The sequence below is a fragment of the Rattus norvegicus genome, chromosome X (assembly GCF_021556685.1).
Source record: "Rattus norvegicus strain SHRSP/BbbUtx chromosome X, alternate assembly SHRSP_T2T, whole genome shotgun sequence".
Lineage (NCBI taxonomy): Eukaryota > Metazoa > Chordata > Mammalia > Rodentia > Muridae > Rattus > Rattus norvegicus.
In genome coordinates this window covers 70321535-70330001 of record NC_141554.1, presented here as the reverse complement: position 1 = coordinate 70330001, position 8467 = coordinate 70321535, and the positions used below count along the sequence as shown (strand labels likewise).

Below are 8467 nucleotides of genomic sequence, written 5' to 3'. Positions count from 1 at the left end.
ATGCATCAGCTTCTGTCTCCAGGTTTCTTCACTGTTTGAGTTCTTTCATTTTTAATTTGTTTATTTACATCCCAAATGCTGCCTCCTTCCAGTCCTTCCTGACTGGGTTCCTTTTTTGCCTGAGAGGGTGCCCCACTGGGTATGCCCCAACTCTGGTGTATCGAGTCTCTGCAGGATTGGGCACATCCTCTCCTACTGAGGCCAGACAAAGCAGCCTTCTACTGCCTTCTACATATGTGTTGGGGGCCATGGACCAGCCCATGTATGTTCTTTGGTTTGTGGCTTAGTCTCTGGGAGCTCCCAGGAGTCCAGGTTAGTTGACACTGTTGGTCTTCCTGTGGAGTTGCCATCCCCTTTCATCTTCTTCAATCGTTCCCTTAACTCTTCCATAGGGATCCCAACCTCAGTTCAATGGTTGGCTGTGAATATCTACTCTGTCTCAGTCAGCTGCTGGGTAGAGCCTCTCAGAGAACAGCCATGCTAGGTTCCTGTCTGCAAGCACAACATAGCTTCACTTATAGTGTCAGGGATTGGTGCCTGCCAATGGGATGGGCCTCAATTTGGGCAGGTCACTGGTTGACTATTTCCTCAGTCTCTGTTCCATCCTTGTTCTTGCCTTTGTATTACACAGGACAAATTTTGGGTTAAAAGTTTTATAGGTGGGCTTGGTGTTCCCATCCGTCCACTGGGGGTCCTACATGGCTATGAGAAGTGTTCCATATCCACAGTGTTTGCCTTCCCACCTGCCCCAGATAGGCTGCAGCAGCCAAGCAAAAAATATATTTAACCTTTTGTGTCTTGGCTAATACATAGACACTGCATGCTTAAGTAAATGAATTCTGTTCCCTTATGGGACATAACAAACACATGGTTTGTTGCCATGTTTGCTAAGGGTGGGTATAGTCAGAGCTATACTTTCAGTGCTATCTTGCTCCTGTTTGAGATCCTGACTTCCTTCAGTGATGGACTATGATATGGAAGTATAAGCTAAATAAACGCTTTCTTCTCCAACTTGCTTTTTGTCATGGTGTTTCATCACGGCAATGGTAACCCTAACTGGGGTAATAGAGCATGCTGGGAGATATCTGGACATAAAGATTATATCAACTCAAATCCTAACTATGGTGGAGCATGTATCTTGCCAATTATAGTTGTTTATCAACTAATATCTGACTTTGAATCTCTTGTCTCACCCTTCTGATCTTCAATGCATTTATTTTATTTTATTTTATTTTATTTTATTTTTATTATCTTGAGTGTTTCTTGTTTACATTTCGAGTGTTATTCCCTTTCCCGGTTTCCAGGCAAACATCCCCCTAATCCCTCCCCTTCTTTATGGGTGTTCCCCTCCCCATCCTCCCCCCATTGCCACCCTCCCCCCAACAATCACGTTCACTGGGGGTTCAGTCTTAGCAGGACCAAGGGCTTCCCCTTCCACTGGTGATCTTACTAGAATATTCATTGCTACCTATGAGGTCAGAGTCCAGGGTTAGTCCATGTATAGTCCTTAGGTAGTGGCTTAGTCCCTGGAAGCTCTAGTTGCTTGGCATTGTTGTTCATAAGGGGACTCGAGCTCCTTCAAGCTCTTCGAGTTCATTCTCTGATTCCTTCAACGGGGGTCCCGTTCTCAGTTCAGTGGTTTGCTGCTGGCATTCGCCTCTGTATTTGCTGTATTCTGGCTGTGTCTCTCAGGAGCGATCTACATCAGGCTCCTGTCAGCCTGCACTTCAATGCATTTTTAAAGTATAAGGTACCATCTGTATCTATAAGAGTTCAGTATTTTGACACATGCAGCTGCCTGGAGAGAGGGAGCCGATGTCCTACGTCAGAGCCGCCACCGCGGAGCCCACCGGGGAGGAGCAGCCGCTAACACAGGGACTGGGCCCTTAGGGAGGAGGAGGCGAGAAGATGGCGGACGACCCCAGTGCTGCGGATAGGAACATGGAGATCTGGAAGATTAAGAAGTTCATTAAGAGCTTGGAGGCGGCCGAGGCAATGGCACGAGCATGATATCGCTGATCATTCCTCTCAAAGACCAGATTTCATGAGTTGCAAAAATGTTAGCAGGTGAGTTTGGAACTGCATCTAACATTAAGTCACAAGTAAACCGCCTTTCAGTCCTGGGAGCCATCACATCTGTACAACAGAGAATCAAACATTATAACAAAGTACCTCCAAATGGTCTGGTTGTTTACTGTGGAACAACTGTAACAGAAGAAGGAAAGGAAAAGAAAGTCAACATTGACTTTGAACCTTTCAAACCAATTAACACATCATCGTATTTGTGCAACAACTTTCATACAGAGGCTCTTACAGCGTTACTTTCAGATGACAGCAAGTTTGGTTTTATTGTGATTGACGGCAGTGGTGCTCTTTTTGGCACGCTCCAAGGAAACACCAGAGAAGTCCTGCACAAATTCACTGTAGATCTCCCAAAGAAACACGGCAGAGGAGGTCAATCAGCCTTGCGTTTGCCCGTTTAAGAATGGAAAAGCGACATAACTATGTTCAGAAAGTAGCAGAGACTGCTGTGAAGCTGTTTATTTCTGGAGACAAAGTGAATGTGACTGGTTTGGTTTTAGCTGGATCAGCTGACTTTAAAACTGAACTAAGTCAATCTGACATGTCTGACCAGAGGTTGCAATCTAAAGTTTTAAAATTAGTTGATATATCCTATGGTGGTGAAAATGGATTCAACCAAGCTATTGAATTTTCTACTGAAGTTCTCTCCAACGTGAAGTTCATTCAAGAGAAGAAATTAATAGTGCGATACTTTGATGAAATTAGCCAGGACACAGGCAAGTACTGTGTTGGAGTTGAAGATACACTAAAGGCTTTGGAAATGGGAGCTGTAGAGATTCTAATAGTCTATGAAAATTATGGATATAATGAGATACGTTCTTCATCACTACAGTACAGAAGAGGAAAAAATTCTCTATTTAACTCCAGAACAAGGAAGGATAAATCTCACTTCACAGACAAAAAGACTGGACAGGAACATGAGCTGATAGAGACCATGCCCCTCTTGGAATGGTTTGCTAACAACTATAAAAAATTTGGAGCTACACTAGAAATTGTCACAGTTAAGTCACAAGAAGGATCACAGTTTGTGAAAGGATTTGGTGGAATTGGAGGTATCTTGCCGTACTGAGTAGATTTCCAGGGAATGGAATACCAAGGAGGAGATGACGAATTTTTTTGACCTTGATGACTACAAGGTAGTCGACGTGGGTCCGGCAAAACATGCCTCACCCTCCAGCATTCAACCCAAGGAGCATACCCTTGGTGGAATCCAAACAGATCCCTGCCTTACAATTGGAACATTTCCAGAACTTAATCGGTGAGCATCAGATACTGAAAAGAAAAGCGAAACAAAACCAGACCCAACCCTACACTTTGGTTTGTCATGGTGTCAGCACAGTAGCCTACAACTAAGTCCCTAAATGCCACTTTGGACTAACTTAAAAGAATTCCAGTTTTTACTTTTTCTTGATGGTAAAATTGGTTGCTCTTGTATTTTACAAAAAAAATATGTTTTTAACCTTCATACATAGAAGCAAAATACTTGAACTGATGTAAACCTTCAGAAGTCAGTAGAAGTGAGATCATACTGGTTTGTTTCTTCCTTTGATCAGAAAATAACTAAATTTCCGTATCCACAGTGGCCCATTTACATGGCACTCTCAGCTTAGACTGCACAAGAAGAAATATATGTGGTGAAATATTGGGAAAAAAAGAGTTCAGTATTTTGCTCAGCTACTAAAATTTGCCAATGCTTTGAAAATATTAGAGCCTATGTTTTATCTTAGCTCTCTTTCAGGAAGGGGTAGGTCAAGTCCAATATTCAGAACAAGAAATCTACTCCATGTCACAACAAACTTTGAAAACTGAGAGTTTAGTATAAATAAAAACATAGTAATGCTCAATAAGACTAAAAGTTATTCCTGCCATTTGAATATCTGTCACTTTCCAAGATCATTTTGAAATATACTTGGCATTTTAACAGCCTTAACATGTAAGATGTTTAAGAAGTTTCTGGGCCATCATGGTTCTTTTCTCATGAATAGATTTTTACCATTACCATAAGAGTACATTTTCTATGAAGACATGCTAGTTTGAAAGCTGTTCCAGAACCAAGAGTGTCATTCCTTCTTGCTCCTCATCTTTTTGCTATAACTCTCAGGAGCAAAGGCTTATAACAAATGCTGGTCACTTGATCTTGGATGCACTAGCTTAAGAGCTTAAGATTAATAAGCTTCTGTTTTGCAAACTTTACCGATTATATGATATGATAGCAAAAAAAATGGGTGAAAAAGTCTAGCTCTTAGCAGACCAAAAAAATGAGACCAGGATTTAAGGTTGTATTCAGGAATTAAGAAGAGAAGGCACAAATAAGCAGCATTAGAATGCCAGGCAGTTTAGTATTAGCAGCATGCAGTGAAAAATCAATGAAAGGAAGAGTGCCCTGTTTAAAAGGTAGTGTTGTGATAACAGTCTAAGCTATATTAAAGGGGTAGCTAAAATAAATTATACATGCAATATGTGAAGCCCATAGTTTATGAAAGCATTGAAAAATATGATGGTCGATTTTTAATTTTGGAGTAAAGAAGATTTTTGTAAGACACAAACATGAAATACTACATATCTTAGTTCTATTTCTTGTTGGTATAAAATACCCCAACAAAAGCAACACTAACCAAGAAAGTGCTTGTTTTCCTTTAAATTGTAATTCATAGTCTATCAGTGAGTGGAGTGTAACTGAAGGAAAAAACTTGAAGCAACTAGTCACACTCCCAGTTAAAATGGAGAGAAAAATACATGCATGTATGCTTATTAGTACACAACTTGTTTTCCATGTTTATATGATCCAGACTCAAACCCAAGAAACAGTACTACCCTCAACAGGTAGGTCTTCCAATTTCAGTTAATGAAATAAAGAAAATTCATCACAGATATGCCCACAGTCTAACCCAATCTAGAAAATTATTTATTTAGACTATCTGCCCAGGTAATTAGGTTATAAATACAATTAAAACAAACCATCAGATTCAACTTCTGGCTAATTTGGCAAACACATCTTTTTAAGCCATAAACCTCCACACCCATTCCCCAAAGTCTCATTGTTTTTCACCTTAAATACAACCCAATTTTAATGGTTCCTAATGTCTTTAAATTTCTCAACCATTTAAAGGTCCAAATTACCTGAATTGTGAGCTCCTATAAAATCAAAAGCAAAGTATATACTTAGAGCATTAGGATTACTAGCACAAAAGCCAATACCAAACTATAACTTGATGTCATTAGTATTAAGCTTGTCGTGTAATCCTCTGAGTTCCAAAGGGCTTGGTTAGCCTTGCCTTCTAGCTCTATCATCTGAAGGCCTCACAGCTTCTCTCACTCACTTAGGCCAGCTCTACTCCACACTTGAAACTCTCCTCATCAAGCGTCCCACAGTCTTCAGATTTCTAATATCTTGAGGTCATCATTGCAACTTAAAGCCTCACCTTCAAAGCTTCACATGGTGGTCTCTCAGGGACCCTGCAAGGACTAGGACCATGCCGCAAAATGCCTAGTCTGTTTCCATCTATGAGGTCCTCAAATATGTACCTTTTCCTTTAAAATTACTTCCACATGAATGTCATTGCTTAGTTTTGCTGTCAGCTCAAGAAGTAGCCTAGCTCCCCTTGATTAAAATCTTATCAGCTTTTCAGTGGCAATCCTGGGCAAAGAAATTTTTTTAAGGTTTATTTATTTTATATGTGTGAGTACACTGTTGCGGTCTTCAGACACACCAGAGGAAAGCTTTGAATTCGATTACAGATGGTGTGAGTCACCATGTGATTGCTGGGAATTGAACTCAGGACCCCTGGAAGAACAGTCAGTTCTCTTAACCTCTGGAAGCCATCTCTCCGGCACTGTGGGAGAATTTTTTTTGAGAGTATTGCTTATGAGCATTAGGAAAACCCATTAGGGTCGACATTCTCTTCCTTTAAGTGAATTGGGATCCTCAAAAACAGAGCTTGTTGTGAGGGGTAGAGCTTTGACTTGCAAACATTTCTCTCATGCTCTCCGTGTTGCACAGGAGGTTTCGCGCTAATGTTGGTCATCTCTATCAATTACCATTGCTATTTCAGCATTAGTTCAATTACAACTTTGCTTGGAAAATTCTGTGAAATAAACCAGTTCATTTTCTTCAACTTAAGGTTTCAGGTCACATGCAAAATAAAAGTAGATATCTTGGTCAAAAATCACACAAACAATCCCTATCCTAGTTCCCAACAGAGTCTTCTTTGCTTTCTGAAACATCATGAGTGAAGCTCTTATTGACTCCATGTCTCTCATAAGTCTTATGTTCCAAACTCCCACAAAAATGGTCCATTAATCTCTGCCTGTAGCATTCAATGGCTTAGAAGTCATTTGGTCAAGTTTATCACAACGGTTCTATTACCCAGAATAATTTTCTGTACTAGTTTTTATAATTGCATGATTAGCCCACTTTGCCACTCTGAGGCCATCACAGAACGTACCTTTACAAAATTATTTCCATTGTATCATTGTACAGTATATCGCTCAACCAAAATAATGTATGTGCTCTGTTGTTGAATTACATTTCTTATAAGATGCCCAAATGTATTTACAATTAAATGAATACAATTGCAAAGGGATAGTAAAAAGGCAAAGTTCACAAAATAGATGAGAAGAAAGTTCACAAAAGAAATAAAGAAGGCTAAATAGCACTTGAAATAGGTCAATCTAACTATTATTAAAGGCAGGAACACAAAAAAATAAGATACCTATTTTTAGCTATGAGATGTTTTAAGTTTTACAATACTATATTTAAAAATGCCTTGAACAATTAAGAAATTCTCATTTGCAAATAATGAAAATGTAAATTAATATAGCTACATTTCAGGAAATTATTCAGCAATGTATGCTAACATTGTGTTTATTATTTTTCTATGACATAATAGTCCTACTTCTTAATAAAATTGCTGTAGATAATTACAAATTATACAGTGTGTGATATGTTTATGGGTACTCTGCTACTACTACAAGGTTTATAATAGTAAAATATTGAAAAGCTTAAATACTCATTGGGAAGAAAATAGTTAAACTGGGATGTACTCATGCTCCAAGCCCTAAGAAAACAATAAAAACAATTTGTAAAAATAATTCCAAAATATAAGACTACCAAAATATTGAAGAATCATACATAAAAGCTTATTATTTGTATAATAATATAAATGTAAGCTTGTGTATTAACAAGTTTTTGACAAATGCATTTATACATAAGAAGTTTTTGATGGGAAATCCTTAATTATATGCATTTTTAAGTACAAGAATAGCAATTTCTGGGTAAGCAGTTATGTTTAGAGATGGTAGATGAGGAAGAGTTTAAATCATTTCTATTTTTAATTTTTTAACAAAGACAATGTATTAGTTCTTTTTGAACTTTGTACAATATATCTAGATCATACTCATCCCAACTCTTCTCAGATCTTCTACCCTCCCTAACCACTCAAATTTGTGTCCTCCCCCCCTTTTTTTAAACATTTTGTACTGCCTATATGCTTGTGGATATGTGGTCCTTCAGTAAATCGTGGGTGATGTCAGATTTAAAATAAAGGTTTAATTATAAATTAGTCAAATGAGTTAAAATACGTTAAGTTGGGAGAAAAGTCACAAGTTTATTAAGATCACTATGTTAAAGATATAGAAACAGATAAACTTGAATAGGGCCAGAGTCTAATGTCCAACCTGGTGTATAGATGCCAAGAAGTAAAAAGAAGTGAAAAAGTACATTTGGTACTCCATTGCTCTATCTTATGCAGATGAAACTGAGAAATAAAAAAGCAATACAGTGATACTTAATGACTCAGGCAAACTAGGGACTGATAGGAATTGTGATGACTTTATGTGGATAAATGTCAAAGCCTAACCAAATAGTTTTCCAAACAAAATTGCACTGTAAATATCTACTAGAACTGGGAGACATATTAAAACCAAATGGAAAGTAATTTTCATAATAAATTAATATTAATGGGGTTGTAATGTAAAAGCAAAGCATCCCACATTAATAATATCATCTATTATTATTTGACTTGAGAGTTTTCAGAAGTAGCATAATTGATATTGAAAATATTATGTTTAATTTGGTATAAGTACTTATATACTGGGTCTCGGATCAAAGGCAAAATCCCCAGAAGTCCAGTGTTTTCCCTCCCTCCTTCATTTGCTAAACAAAAACCACAACAACAAAAAGCAAAGAAAATGAAGCCCTAAAACCAAACACCTTAACCAAAGCAGCTTACAGTTGTAGTCTCTTGTGAATGGAAGGAAGTCAGGGCAAGATTTCAAGGCAGAAGCCATGGAGGAACTCGGTTTATTGCTCCCAATGGGTTTTCTCATCTTGCTTTTTTTACACCCCAGAACCACCAGGAGTTATACCACACCCAATGGTTAGGTA

General features: G+C 38.2%; 1 pseudogene; it reads left to right on the top strand.

The window, feature by feature from the left end:
• Positions 1–1875: 1875 nt before the first annotated feature.
• On the top strand, positions 1876–3344 carry Etf1-ps1 (eukaryotic translation termination factor 1, pseudogene 1; annotated as a pseudogene).
• Positions 3345–8467: the final 5123 nt, after the last annotated feature.